The sequence below is a fragment of the Scyliorhinus canicula genome, chromosome 3 (assembly GCF_902713615.1).
Source record: "Scyliorhinus canicula chromosome 3, sScyCan1.1, whole genome shotgun sequence".
In the NCBI taxonomy this organism is placed as follows: domain Eukaryota; kingdom Metazoa; phylum Chordata; class Chondrichthyes; order Carcharhiniformes; family Scyliorhinidae; genus Scyliorhinus; species Scyliorhinus canicula.
In genome coordinates this window covers 133,173,280-133,188,454 of record NC_052148.1, presented here as the reverse complement: position 1 = coordinate 133,188,454, position 15,175 = coordinate 133,173,280, and positions in this window count along the sequence as shown.

The window sequence follows — 15,175 nt, the reverse complement described above, 5'->3', positions numbered from 1 at the left end:
CATCCCCCTCCTTCCTTAAGTCTTTCTGCACCTTTCTGTTTAACAATTGTCCCTGGGACTGGGTATTAAGTTCCAAAAAATTGAAGCTAGAGCAGGAACTACCCAACATGAGACTTCCACCTACATACCGCCACCGGAAGTTCCCCCTTTGGCTAGGAGCTTGGCAAGTATTTTCACGTCTGCGTTCAGCAGCGAGATGAGTCTTTAGGAACCGCACTCTGTTGGGTGTTTGTCTTTCTTAGGTATCAGCGAGATTGAGGCTTGTTCTAGAGTCGACATTAGGGTGCCCCTCACCAGTGAATCTGTGAACATCTCCCACAGGTGCGGGGCCAGTGCTGTGGCAAATGTTTTGTTGAAGTCTGCCAGGAAACCTGCCAGTCTCATGCCTTCCCCGCCTGCATGGAACTAATACTCTCTATGGCTTCTCCCTGTTCTAGCAGTGCTTCTAACCCCATCTCCTATCCTCCCCCAAGACTGGCATGTCCAGTCCATCAAGGAACTGCTTCATCCTCAAGTCACCAGATGGGGGCCCGGAGGTGTACAGCTCTCAGTAGAAGGTCCCAAATGCCTCGTTAACCTTATCCGGCTCAGCTACTAATTTGCCTCTGCTATTTCCCTTGTGGCTGCCTACTTTCTCAGCTGCTGAGCCAGCAGGCAGCTGGCTTTGTCTCCGTACTCGTACAGCATCCCGCATGCCTGACGGAGTTGGTGCACCGCTGTCCTTGTGGAAAGCAGGTCAAAGTCCATTTGTAGCTTCTTCCTCTTCGCCAGGAGCTCTATGGTGGGGGACTCGGAGTGTCGCCGGTCTACCTCCAGTATTGAGCCGGCTAGCTACCTTCTCTTCCCTGTCTATTCATGATTTGTAAGCAATAATATCACCCCTGATCACAGCCTTCAGCGCCTCCCAGAACGTGGAGGGTGAGACCTTCCCATTCTGGTTATTAGTAACATACTCATCCATGGTCTGTCATTATTTTCTCGCACAAAGCCTTATCGGCCAGAGGGCTATGTCCCACCTCCATGGGGGGCACTGGGCACGTCCCATCTCCAACCCCAAATCCATATAATGTGGAGCGTGGTCAGAGATTACAATCAAGGAATATTCCGCTCCTACTAGCCCTGGAAGCATCGATTTCCCCACTACAAAGAAGTCGATCAATGAATATACATTGTGTGCTTGGGAGAAGGAAAACTCCTTCTCCCCTGGGGGGGTGAACCACCATGGGTCCACTGCCCCCATCTGCCCCATGAATCTGCCGAGTTCTTTCGCCATGTTGGAGGTCTTCCCTGTTTTGGGGTTCGACTTGTCCGTTTGTGAGCTTGTAACAGGAATGGTAGGTCTGTCCCACCCAGCTCTTCCTTACCCGCAGTCGTTCCTTCTCCCTCAAGTGCGTCTCTTGGAGGAAGACTGTCGGCTTTCATACTTATCAGGTGGACAAAGACTCTGGATCTTTTCACTGGGCATTTAAGTCCCCTGACGTTCCAGGTGACTATTCTGATGAGGGGCGTTTGCCCTCCCACTCCTGCGGGATCACTCACCCTTACCTGTGGATGTGCCCCTGCCCTCTGGGGTTTCCTTTTGTTCAGGGACCCTCCATAATGGCTGCGTACAGCGCCGTTTTGTTCCAAGTCGCCACCTGTGACCTGTTGTAGCCGGCCTAATGCCCTCATTTCTTCTTTACCTGTATTTCCCTTGTGGTGTTTTCTCCCCACCCCCATCCCCATCTTCCTTCCCCCTTACCCTGTAGATGCCCCCTTCTCCCTTTCCCCTATTTCTTCCCCTAGCTCTCCCCTATTCCCAATATCTACACCCCCCCCCCCCGCCCCTCCCCCTCCCATCAAGCGCTTTCCCCCTTGCTGGAGATGCGCCGCAGCCACTGTCTCCTGCACCCTTCCCGGTGCAGCATCCCAAACTTTACACTGTTTTTGTATAGCGCGTCTTTCGCTCTATTAAATTCTGCCCAGCACTTGGCCAGGTCCACTCCAATGTCCTGATAAATCCCAATCCGGTGGCCTTCCCAGTTGCAGTTTTAGGTTTGTCTCGCCCAGCGCAGGATTTGTTCCCGGTGCCGGGGCTTTGGGTGAAGTGACCTGTGAAGTGTGCTCTGTCTATTTCTGGTGGGTTGGGGAAGCTATCCCTTCCCACCAGATTGCCCAGCATTTGGGCCACATAGTCTGTGGGGTTCCTACCTCCGGAAGGGCCACGTTTCATAGATTTTGACACCTCAACCAGTTCTCCTGCTCCTCGATTTTCCCTTTCAAATTCCCCTGCATCGCGACTAGCCTTGCCACCTCTTTCTCCAGGGTGACGATCCAGTCACCCTGGTCTGTTTCAGCTTTTTCCAGCTCTTTGATTGTTTCTTCCTGGGATTCCAGTCGCCTTTCCGTGTGGTCACCTGCGTGGTTGCCAGGGCTTCGGCGACCGCAGCTTTCATTGCAGTGTGAATGTCCAACTTCCTGATGCTCTCTCGATTCTCTTGAGAGAAACATCCTCCACCCATCCCCTGGTGTGGGGGGAGGGGGGGGGGGGGGGGGGGCTTCTCGTGTGGTGGGCCGGTCCCTCTGGTGTGGCCTGAATTGTGCCGCCTCATGTGTCGGACAGCTCGTTCGTTTGTTTGTCCAGACTTTTTCTGCTCCCGGTTTCCACACAACCTCTGGAATGACTGCTATCTGCCATTTGTTCCTCTTGTCGTGTTGTGATATTGGTGTGGGGATGGGTTTTTTTTCAGCAGGCTTTTGGACGCAAAAAGGACGGATTCCCCGTCCCGCTGCACCAGTTTTCCGGTGTGATGTGCCCCTGCCGGCAGTGGGATTCTCCACCCCAAGAGCCAGTCAATGGGATTTCCCATTGTGGGCAGCCCCACACCATCGGGAAATCCCCGGGTGTGGGTATGCTGCCGGCGCAATGGAGAATCTTGACAGTGGAGAATCCAGCCCCCTATTTTTCAGGTTCATGATAGGAGAGGCACCTGATGTGCGACTTCTCAGCACATCCCCGTCACCAGAAGTCCCTTCCAAAATATGATAACAATATGATTGGAATTAACCTGCTGTTAATATTGTGTTTTATATTTCTGCTACCTCATTTATTATCTCACAATTTTTATCAGAGCCTGACTTAAATGAAGGGTTTTGTAACCAGCTTTACCTCAGTACATCCATGTGCTTTACAAATTGGATTTGGACTGGGAAATGAAGGCAGAAAGTGCTGGTAATACTAACATCGGTGGCAACATCTGTGGAGAGAGAAACAGTAATAATATCCCAGACATTAGAAGGAACCTTACATGGAAATGGGGAATGATCACTAACCTGAAATCTTAACTCTTGATTCACTCTCCAAAGATGTTGCTTGACTTGCTGAGTTTTTCTGCTATTTTCTGACTTGTTTCTAGTGTACGGTTTTTGCTTTTGCTTTAGGCTGGGAAATAGTTATTATCATTGTCACTATAACAATGAAATATGAGATAGTTACACATCATAATTTTTATTGACATAAATGACTTCTTGTGTTTGAATCTGAGCGTGTTTATGTTTACAATTTACTGTTAAAAGAACTTTGTCAACATTCATCCACTGAACTCCCAACTATTACAAGCTCAAGTACCAAGTATATAGGGCTGGATTCTCTGCTGTCAGGATTCACCGCCGGCAGTCCAGGGATTTCCCGATGACATGGGGCTGCCTATAATGGGAAACCCGATTGTCTGGCTGGTAAGACGAAGAATTCCGGGGCAAGCCGCACTAGATATCTGGTGCAGCGGGACGGAGAATCCCGCACATAGTTTCAACAACAGTTTGCACAAGGTTAGGTCTAAAGAGACAGTGTTTCATGGAATAGAAACAGAAAATGCTAGATGAACTCAGCAGTTCCGGCAGCATCTGTGATGAGAGAAACAGACGTTTTTCAAAATAAATTTAGAGTACTGTTGCTCGTTCTGGGTGAGTGTGCTTAACACTCGATTTGGCTCTGTTTCGTTACTTAGCTCTGGAGTCGTCAGGTATCGTTAAGATACCGCCACAAGTTTCAAGGTCAAGTTCAAAGCAATAAAACCATACACCAATTAGTAAGTTCAAACAAAGGAGTTTATTATAATACAATTATAATCTACTCATGCACACGCTAAGATGATTAAACTATTCCTACCACTAAATATACCAATACTTATCTTAAAGGGAACTGCCGGATCAGGGGACAAGGCCTCTTGCTCTGCACTGGTCTGCAGACTTCAGGTTGGTACGGGTTAAAAAGGGGTCAGGTGTGCCTATCTCTGGTAGCGATCGTTGTGAGACACTTACTTGCTGGCGGCTGCTGTCTCAAACCTCTCCTCTCTCTCGGTCAAGGTCTTCTTCGGTAAAAGGCTGGTCGAGAGGGCTGGTCAAGAGAGGAGGGCTGGTCAAGAAGAACGAACTGAGTTTGGGACCTGTCTTTTATAGGCCCTAGGGCTTCGCGCCCTTTTGGGTGGACCCTCTATCTGCTGGGGATCGATTGGGTCTCTCCTCAATCGATTTGTTTGAATCCCCCCAATACTGAGGCTGTCCCTCGGCTACTGGGCGGGCCTTCAGGTGCTTTGTCTTCGAACCCCGCTGGTGCCGGGGTGTCTGGTATCCTATACAATGTTGCAATCTCTTCCCTATTTGTGTCCATTGTCCCTGGGATCGTTCCATTACCATGTTAACTATCCCGGAGATTGCCTCATTAGCATGCGGAATGTTCGTTTCGGTGCTGTCTGCTCTCTTAGCAGACAGAATACACATTGGCTTGGTGCAGCCTGCTTGTGCTGCAAACTTTGTCCATTTTAACCTGCAAGCTTTGCGTTCCTCCATTTTGTATTGAGGGAACGGCCAACTTCGGTGGCTACAGTACCCAATTCATTTTTTCCATTTAAGGGGCAATTTAGCATGGCCAATCCGCCTACCCTTCACATCTTTGGTTTGTGGGGGCAAAACCCACGCAAACACGGGGAGAATGTGCAAACTCCACACGGACAGTGACACAGAATCGAACCTGGACCTCGGCGCCGTGAAGCGGCAGGGGTAATCCACTGCACCACCGTGCTGCCCTAGAAACAGAGTTAATGCTTGAAGTCCGTATGACTCTTCTTCAGAGTATGGAATGGCATTTGCAAACGTTATTTGCGAAGAGTGGTGTGCCTAATTATTTTTTCGTCAACCTGGTCACCCTTTATACATATACAATAGGATGTTACTATATAAACAGTTTCGGGAAAATATTTGTCGGGATCACTGAATCATTCAGATAATGACTTGTAGATCACAGATACCTGTCCGCAGCCAATTCAAATCACTGCACATGATGTCAAGAAACGGCTGAAGGCATGGCATACTGCAAAGGCACTGATAATACACCGGTGGCTGTACCAAAGACTAGTTCTCCAGATCTAGCCATGCCCGAAGCCAAGTAGCTTCAATACAGCTACAACTGGTATGTACCTAACAATGTGCATCCTGTCCACACAAAAAGAAGGACAAATCCAATTGGGCCAATTTCTGGCCCACTATAAATCATCAACAATATGCTAGAAGGCATCTTTAACAGTGCTTCAAATGACACTTACATAGAAAGTACCTGCTCGCTGACAGTCAGTTTGGATTCCACCAGGGCCATTCAGCTCCTGACCATATTACAGCCTCAGTCCAAACATGGACAAAAGAGCTGAACTCAAAAAAGATGACTGCTGTTGACATCAAACGTTTGACCTATTGCGGCATCAAGGGGCCTTAGAAAATTGGAAATCAATGGGAATCGGGGGAGGGGGGGGACTCTTTATTAGTTGGAGTCATACCCAGTACAAAGAAAGATGGCTGTGTTTGCTGCAGGCCAATCATCTCATTACTGCAAGAGTTCCTCAGGATAGTGTGTTAGGTCCAACCATCTTTAGTTGCTTCATTAATGACCTTCCCTCCATCATTAGGTCAGAATTGGGGATGTTCGTTGATGATTGCACAATGTTCAGCTTCATTCATGTCTTGTCCTGTTGTTAAAACTGGACATGAATGTGTGTAAAAAGTGGATTCATTCAGTGGAACTGTCATTTCACTTTGTTGGCATATGTCTGGGGATTATGATTCTAGGATGTGAATATTGCTCAAAAAAGGAGACATGCTGTTGAAACTTTACATCTTGCATTCATCAGGACAGATGCAAGAATTCCAAATCTCAAAGTAGAGAAGAGGGTGCTAATTGATTAGCAAGTGAACTTTGATTGCTAGAGGTGCAGAGAAACAAGGAATCATTGTCTCTCAAGCTTTTGTTTAGTTGAAGAATACACAATGCATGGACATGTTCTTTTTGTTCGCAAAGGACAGGGCCCTGTCTGTCAATATATACAGCTTCTTGCACAAGTGAGCCACACCGTGAGCCCAACTGATAATCTTAAATTGGTTGTTAACGTAATTCTTAGTACAATTGGGATTGTGTAGTAACTGTTGTCCAATCATGGAATCGTATCTAATATTGGAAACTGTTCTGAATTTTGAAAGCACTTGCTGGTTGAGTATGGTCAGGACTTTGCCTGTGGAAGCAGCTGAAGGGATATACAAACAACAGTTCCCTGGTTCATTCCTGGTAATGCCTTGGCCAATCAGAGTCGACTTGGATGCCGGGAAGGCGGTGGTGTAGTGGTATTGTCACTCAACTAATAACCCAGTGTAAAACTCTGGGGACCTGGGTTCAAATCCTGCCAGGGCAGTTGGTGGAATTTGAATGCAATAAAAATATGGAATTAAAAGTCTAATAGTGGCCCCAGACCCATTGACGTAAAAACCCATCTGGTTCTTACAACAATTGTAAAATAATATCCTAGGGAAGGAAGTCTGTCATCCTTACCTAGTCTGTCCTACATGTGACTCCTGACCCACAGCAATGTGGTTGACTTTTAAATGCCCTCAGGGATGGGCAATAAATGCTGACCCAACCATTACCCAACCATTAACGCCCACATCCTGTGAACGAAAAAAATTCAATTTAAATAAAAGCTTGGCAGTTAACTGTTTCCTGGCACGTTTTCCATGGAAACACTTCTGCCAATCAGAGTCCACTTGCCTCTTCTCATGCAGTATAAATTGTTATTCCCTTTGAGCTCTGGTATTTTTGTGCCTGTCCTGATGAGTGTAAGATGAAAAGCTCTGACGGCTTGTTTCTTTCTTCAGCAATACCCTGTATGCAAGGATGTTTCCTGCATTTCCGACTTCACAACCCATCACTAAATAGTGGGTTGCCTCTCAGTTCACAGTCTGGTTGATAACACCAAGTGGTTATAAATTATTTGATTTGGGGCTGTGAATGTTTTTATAAGGGATTAGGCATGAATGACATATTTGCTTTTATAATGGATTAAACACTTGAGGAATGTAAATGGAATGAATAGGTTTTTATAAATGAGAATGTTTTCATAAATAGTGAAGTCAAAATATCCACTTCAATTTTGCTTTATTTGTTGTTGGAGGTCAATCATCTCAGTCCAAAGACATCACTGCAGGTGTTCCTCAGGGTAGTGTCCTAGGCCCAACCATTTCAGCTGCTTCATCAATGACCTTCCCTCCATCATAAGGTCAGAGGTGGGGTTGTTTGCAGATGATTGCACAATGTCCAACAGCATTTGCAACTCCACAGAACTGAAGTAGTATGTACTCACAGGTAGCAAGTCCTGGAAAACATTCAGGCTGGGCTGAGAAGTGACAAATAACATTTATACCACACAAATAACAGAAAATCACCATCCCCAACAAGAGAGAACTCAACCCACATCCCTTGACATTCAATGGCATTGCCATCACCCATACCCCACTATCATCATCCTGGGCATTACCACTGAACAGAAACTGAACTAGACTGACCATTAAAATACTGTGACTACAAGAGCAACAAAGAAAAAAGAGAAGTACAGCGCAGGAACAGGCCCTTTGGCCCTCCAAGCCTGCGCCGACCACGCTGCCCGTCGAAACTAAAATCTTCTACACCTCCGGGGTCCATATCCCTCTATTCCCATTCTATTCATGTATTGGTCAAGATGCCGCTTAAACATCACTATCATCACTGTTTCCACCACCTCCTCTGGCAGCGAATTCCAGGCACCCACTACCCTCTGTGTAAAATACTTGCCTCGTACATATCCTCTGAACCTTGCCCATTGTACCTTAAACCTATGCCCCCGAGTAATTGACCCCTCTACCTGGGGAAAAAGTCTCTGACTGTCCACTCTGTCTATGCCCCTCATAATTTTGTAGACCTCTATCAGGTCACCCCCTCAACCTCCTTCGTTCCAGTGAGAATAAACCAAGTTTATTTAACCTCTCTTCATAGCTAATGCCCTCCATACCAGGAAACATCCTGGTAAATCTCTTCTACACCCTCTCTAAAGCCTCCACATCCTTCTGGTAGTGTAGCGACCAGAATTGAACACTATACTCCAAGTGTCAGCCAACTGAGGTTCTATACAGCTGCAACATGACTTGCCAATTTTTATACTCAATGCCCCGGCCAATGAAGGCAATCATGCCCTATGCCTTCTTGACTACCTTCTCTACCTGTGTTGCCCCTTTCAGTGACCTGTGGACCTGTACACCTAGATCTCTCTGACTGTCAATACTCTCGAGGGTTCTACCATTCACTGTATATTCCCTACCTGCATTAGACCTTCCAAAATGCATTACCTCACATTTGTCTGGATTAAACTCCATCTGCCATCTCTCCGCCCAAGTCTCCAAACGATCTAAATCCTGCTATATCCTCTGACAGTCCTCATCTCTATCCGCAATTCCACCAACCTTTGTGTCATCCACAAACTTACTAATTAGACCAGTTGCATTTTCCTCCAAATCATTTATATATACTACGAACAGCAAAGGTCCCAGCACTGATCCCTGCGGAACACCACTAGTCACAGCCCTCCAATTAGAAAAGCACCCTTCCATTGCTACTCTCTGCCTTCTATGACTGAGCCAGTTCTGTATCTATCTTGCCAGCTCACCCCTGATCCTGTGTGACTTCACCTTTTGTACCAGTCTACCATGAGGAACCTTGTCAAAGGCCTTGCTGAAGTCCATACAGACAACATCCACTGCCCTACCTGCATCAATCATCTTTGTGACCTCCTCGAAAAACTCTATCAAGTTAGTTAGACACAGTGGGTCAGAATGGAGGAGAGTTTGTGCAGGGGGTTGGGGCAGAAAGCACTAGCAACAGCGCCGCTCCTGATAGCTCCGGGGAAATACTCAGGGAGTCCGGTAATAATAGCTTCATTGAAAATCTGGAGGCAGTTTCGCCAGCATTTCGGGTTAGGGCCAGGGTCAAGGGAAATGCCGATTCGGGGGAACCACAGATTTGAGCCAGGGAAGTGGGATGGAAGTTTTCAGAAATGGGAAGAGAAGGGGATTAAGATGCTAAAAGATTTGTTTCTTCGGGACTGGTTTGCAGGATTGAGGGAGCTGGAAGCGAAGTATGGGCTGGAGCAGGGAGAAATGTTTAGATACATGCAGGTTCGGGATTTTGCCAGGAAGGAGATACAGAGCTTCCCGGAGGAACCGGCCTCCACGCTGCTGGAGGAGGTGCTGACGAAAACGGGACTGGAGAAGGGGGTAATGTCAGCAGTGTACGGAGCTATTTTGGAAGAGGATAAGGCACCACTGGAAGGGATCAAAGCAAAGTGGGAGGAAGAGTTGGGAGATGTTATAGAGGAGGGGGTCTGGTGTGAGGTGCTCCGGAGAGTAAATGCCTCCACCTCATGTGCGAGGTTGGGGCTGATACAGCTGTAGGTGGTATACAGAGCACACCTCATGAGGATGAGCTGATTCTTTGAAGGAGTAGAAGATGTGTGTGAGCGTTGCGGGGGTGGGGGTGGGGGGGGATGGGGGGGGGGGGGTTGGGGGGTGTGGGGTGGGGGGGCGCTAATCACGTTCATATGTTTTGGTCCTGTCCAAGGCTAGAGGAGTACTGGAAGGAGGTTTTTAGTTGTCATTTCCAAGGTGGTGCACATGAAACTGGACCAGGGTCCCCAGGCGGACATATTCGGGGTGTCAGACCAGCCAGGGTTGGAAACGGGTGCGGAGGCAGATATTGTAGCCTTCACCTCGTTGATCTCCCTAAGGCGGATCCTGCTGGGATGGGGAGCAACCTCTCCACCCTGTGCCCTGGCGTGGCGGGGGGACCTGTTGGAAAACTTGACCCTTGAGAAGGTTAAGTTTGAACTGAAGGGAAGGACAGAGGGGTTCTACAAGTCATGGGCATTATTCGTTGTGCTCTTTCAAGAACTAGATAACATTGAACATTAGTTGGGGGGGGGTGGATGGGTGAGAGGGTTGGGGGGAGGGGGGCTGTGTATATTAAGGGTGACTATGGGTAATCCCCGATTCCTTTTTGTCATTTGTTTATGTAAACATGCGGGCTGATGTTTGGGGATTGGTGGGAGGATGGGATCGTTGATATTGTTATGGGGATTGACATATTTGTTGCTGATTATTGTTTAATGTTAGTGGGTGTAAATTCGGGAGAAAATGTGAAAAAGGAGAATAAAATTATTTTTTAAAAGTTAGTTAGACACGACCTGCCCTTCACAAAACCATACTGCCTCTCGCTAATACGTGCACTTGCTTACAAATGGGAGTAGATCCTGTCTCAAAGAATTCTCTCCGGTAATTTCCCTACCACGATGTAAGGCTCACCGGCCTGTTTCCCTAGATTATCCTTGCTACCCTTCTTAAACAAAGGAACAACTTTGGCTATTCCTCAGTCCTCTGGGACATCACCTGAAGACAGTGAGGATCCAAAGATTTCTGTCAAGGCCAGAGCAATTTCCTCTCTTGCCTCCTTCAGTATTCTGGGGTAGATCCCATCAGGCCCTGGGGACTTATCCACCGTAATATTTTTCAAGATGCCCAACACCTCGGGCGCGATTCTCCCAACAGGAGACTGAGTGCCGAAACCCGGAGTGTTTCACTCTGGCGTTGGAGGCCGCTCCTCGCACCCTATTCTCCCCCCCCCCCCCCCAGGGGGCTAGGAGCGGCGGTTCGTGAATCCCGAACGCCCGGCCTTGACGCTTGCGTCAAAGCGGCGCGCCGGGAATGACGCGGCCGGCGGCACCGAAGTGACGTCAGCCACGCTTGCGCAGGTTGGCTGGCTCCAACCCGCGCATGCGCGGTTGCCGTCTTCCCCTCCGCTGCCCCCGCAAGACATGCCGGCTTGATCTTGCGGGGCGGCGAAGGGAAAAGAGTGTGTCGTTTACAGACGCCGGCCCGACGATCGGTGGGCACCAATCGCGGGCCAGACATCTGCTGAGCACGCCCGTGGTGTTCGATCCTCCCTCCACCCCCGCAGGCCCCACACTCACCTGTCGCGCTCTGTTCACACCGGCAGCAACCAGGTGTGGTTGGCGCCGGCGTGAACCAGTCGGTTTCGGCAGGCCGCTCGGCCCATCCGGGCTGGAGATCGCCGGTCGCCGTGAGAAACGGCGAGCGGCGATTCTCTGAGCGGCGTGTCGAAAAATGCGACACGCCATTTTTGGGGGGGGTGGGAGAATCGCGGGGGGTGCCAGGGCGGCGTGGTGTGATTCACCCGGCCCTCCCGCGATTCTTCCACCCGGCGTGGGGAGCGGAGAATCGCGCCCCTCGCCCTTTTGGATCTCAATGTGACAAAGGCTATCTACAAACCCTTCTCCAGACTCAACATCCACCAATTCCTTCTCTTTGGTGAATACTGATGCAAACTATTCATTTAGTACGTTGCCCATTTCCTCTGGCTCCACACACAGATTCCCTCCCCTGTCCATCAGTGGGACAACCCTTTCCCTGCTCAGAGGTTGGGAATTTTGTGACTCCCCAAAGCCTCTCCACATCTCCAAGATGCAAGTAAAGAATATGATGGAATACTGTCCATGTGCCTGGATGAGTGTAGCTGCAATAACACTCAAGAAGCTGGACACGATCCAGGACAAAGCAGCCCACTTGTTTGGCAACCCATCCACAAACGTCCAGAAATTACAAGGATGGATTGGGAGGGAGCCCCGATAGGGGTAAAGAAGCACAAGTGGGAGGAAGTGCACTAGGCTTAGCCTTATCGGGCTGCATGGTGGCACAGTGGTTAGCAATATTGCTTCGCGGCTGCAGGGTCCCAGGTTCGATTCCCAGCTGGGTCGCTGTCTGTGCGGAATCAACATGTTCTCCCCATGTCTGCTTGGGTTTCCTCTGGTTGCTCCGGTTTCCTCCCACAGTCCAAAGATGTGCATTTTAGGTGGATTAGCCATGCTAAATTGCCCCTTAGTATCCAAAAGGTTAGGTGAGGTTACTGGGTTAGGGTTGAGACTTGGGCTTAAGTGGGGTGCTCTTTCCAAGGGCCAGTGCAGACTCGACGGGCCGAATGGCCTCCTTCTGCACTGTAAATTCTATGATCCATTCCCTCCTCCACCAGGGCTCAGTGGCAGCAGTGTGTACCATCTGCAAGATACACTGCAGAAACTGGCATGGGTTGGGATGGATGGGGCATGGGGGGGGGGGGGGGGGGGGGGGAGGGGAGGTTGTCGGGCAGTGACAGCGTGTGAGTAGTGAGGGCTGTATATTCTTTTATTCTGTTTTTTTAACAAAGTCCCAGATATCCAAGGTGGATGTTTTGTACCCTGCTGCTCCTGTAGCTGCAGGTCCAACTCCCATTAATATTTGCTCCCCTGACACAAAAATAAGACCATCTGAAACTTTCTCCAAAATCAGATGGTTTGCGGAGCTGGGACTTTTTCCAACTCATCAGCAAAACTTCAGGACAAAGTATTTAAATGGGTAGAACAGAAGGATCGGCGGGGGGGGGGGGGGGGGGGGGGGGGCAGGGCATGGATACATAAATCACTGCAACGTGGATTAATAAGGTCATAACAAATCAAAAATAGCATTTACAGATGAAAATAATAATAAAGCAGAGAATTTATGTTAAAATTGCATAGAACCTTTGTTAAACCAGACTTGAGTACTATAAACAGTTGTGACTTCATTCCACATAAATAACGTAGAAGTACTGCTGCAAGTGCAAGACATTTAATGTGGTCACTAATAAATCCAGTGGTTAGTTCAGGAGAAATATCTTGGACGGGATACTCTGTTAGCCGACGCCAAAATCGAGAAAGGAGATTGGACGGAGAAGCGGTTCCAATGCATTGATACCTCGACCGGTGTCAATGTGTTCTGGAACATACATACAGCGTATATCAATGCATATCATTAGCGCGTGCAATCCGGTATTCTCCAGGGCCTCGGCAATGCTCTGCCTCTGATGGGCCGAGTTCCCAACGGCGTGGTTCACTTGTGCTTTTAACAGTTTGGCGGCTGTTGAGGGAGAGAGGGGGTGTACAGAAAGTGTCCAACATCGCCATAGTTTCCTGACAGTTGTGCCGCTGGCTGGGAGGCTTCTGCCTGAGCTGGAAGAGTAGTGGGAGGTGGCCAGAAGGTGATCTGTGGGGTTGGGCTGGCCGGCACACTGCTAACAGTCCACTTTGAACTTAGTGTCACGGGTCGTATACGTGTCCCCCCAGCCGATCCATCAGCTGTATGGGCATGCCCCAGCACAACCAGGCCATCTTGCTGGCTGGGTTGAGTGTGTGTGAGGAACGTAACGTGTATGTTTGGCTGCACTTGTGGTGATATGATTTGCATACCTGTCTGCCATTGGGGCAGAACACCGGCTTACCATTGGCCCCGGTCGGTCATGTGCCTCTCGACCGATTGGTCGAGAAGCTGAGTTAACAACGCCTCCTTGCCGAGGTATAAATAGTCAAACACCCGGCGGTCGTCCATTTTATTGTAGACAACCGCAGGGCTAAGTTCTCTTGTTTATTAAAGCTTAACTTTTGTAAAGCAACTCGTTGCTCATGCAATTGATGGCACATCAATTTAATAAACTAGATTTCTGAAGATGGAGTTCCGGTTCAAGCCCGAATGCCTCCGCATCAGCCCGCAAACTCCGAACTCTGCAGAACTTTTTCAACTTTGGCTGACATGCCTCGAAGGATACCTGGAATCTGCAACTAGCCCCCCCACCATGGCACAGAAGCTGCACGTCCTCCACTCCAGCGTGGGTATCGACGCCTACGCGATAATCAAGGAGGAAAAGGATTATGATGCAGCAATACTAAAACTGAAGGGACAATTCATTAAACCAGTCAACAGGGTATTCGCCCGACATCTGCTGGCCACCAGACGGCAGCTCCCCGGTGAGTCACTAAACCAATATTACCAGGCCCTCGCTATCCTGGGGAGGAATTGCTCCTGCGTCGCAGTCTCAGCTACAGAGCACATGGAACTACTGATCAGAGACGCTTACGTGGCTGGGATGCAGTCCCCAGCTATTCGCCAGCGGATGCTGGAGAGAGACGACCTCAGCTTAACTGAGGCACAGACTCTCTCCACCTCCCTGGAGGTCGCCAATCAAAACGCCCGCGCCTATGTCCCCAGCCAGGCCTCCTGGCACGCTTCCCCACCGCTCCTGACCTCCCTCAGGCCTGTGCCGCGGGAAGCCCCGACAAGTCCACGGGGCCCCGCTGCTACTTTTGCGGGTTCGCGAAACACCCTCGCCCGCGCTGCCCAGCCCGCTCCGCCCTCTGTAAGAGCTGCGGGAAGAAGGGCCACTTCTCCACTGTCTGCCAGGCCAAAACGGTGGCTGCGGTTCTTCTGGACGCCATGCAACACTCTCCCCCCCCCCGGGCCCCTGCGCCCGGCCTGTGCGCCTCTCTCTCTCCTCCCGGCCCCCTCCTGGCCGCCGCGCCTCTCTCCCCCCCCCCGGGCCCCGGCCCCCGACCTGCGTGCCTCTCTCGCATCTCTGGGCCCTCCCGGTCCCCTCCTAACCGCCGTGCCTCTCTCCCCCCCCCACCCTCGGGCCCCGGGGCCTGACCTGCGCGCCTCTCTTGCATCTCCGGGCCCTCCCGGTCCCCTCCTAACCGCCGCGCGAAACTCCCCCCCCGCCCCCGCGCCTGGCCTGCTCGCCTCTCTCTCTCCTCCGGGGCCGCTCCAGCGCACCGCACTCCTCCCAGCTCGCGCCCCGGCGCCCGACCTGCGCGCCTCTCTCGCATCTCCGGGCCCTCCCGGCCCCCTCCTAACCGCCGCGCAACACTCCCCCCCCCCCCCCCCCCCCCCCCCGCCCCCGGGCCCCGCGCCTGGCCTGCTCATCTCTCTCTTTCCT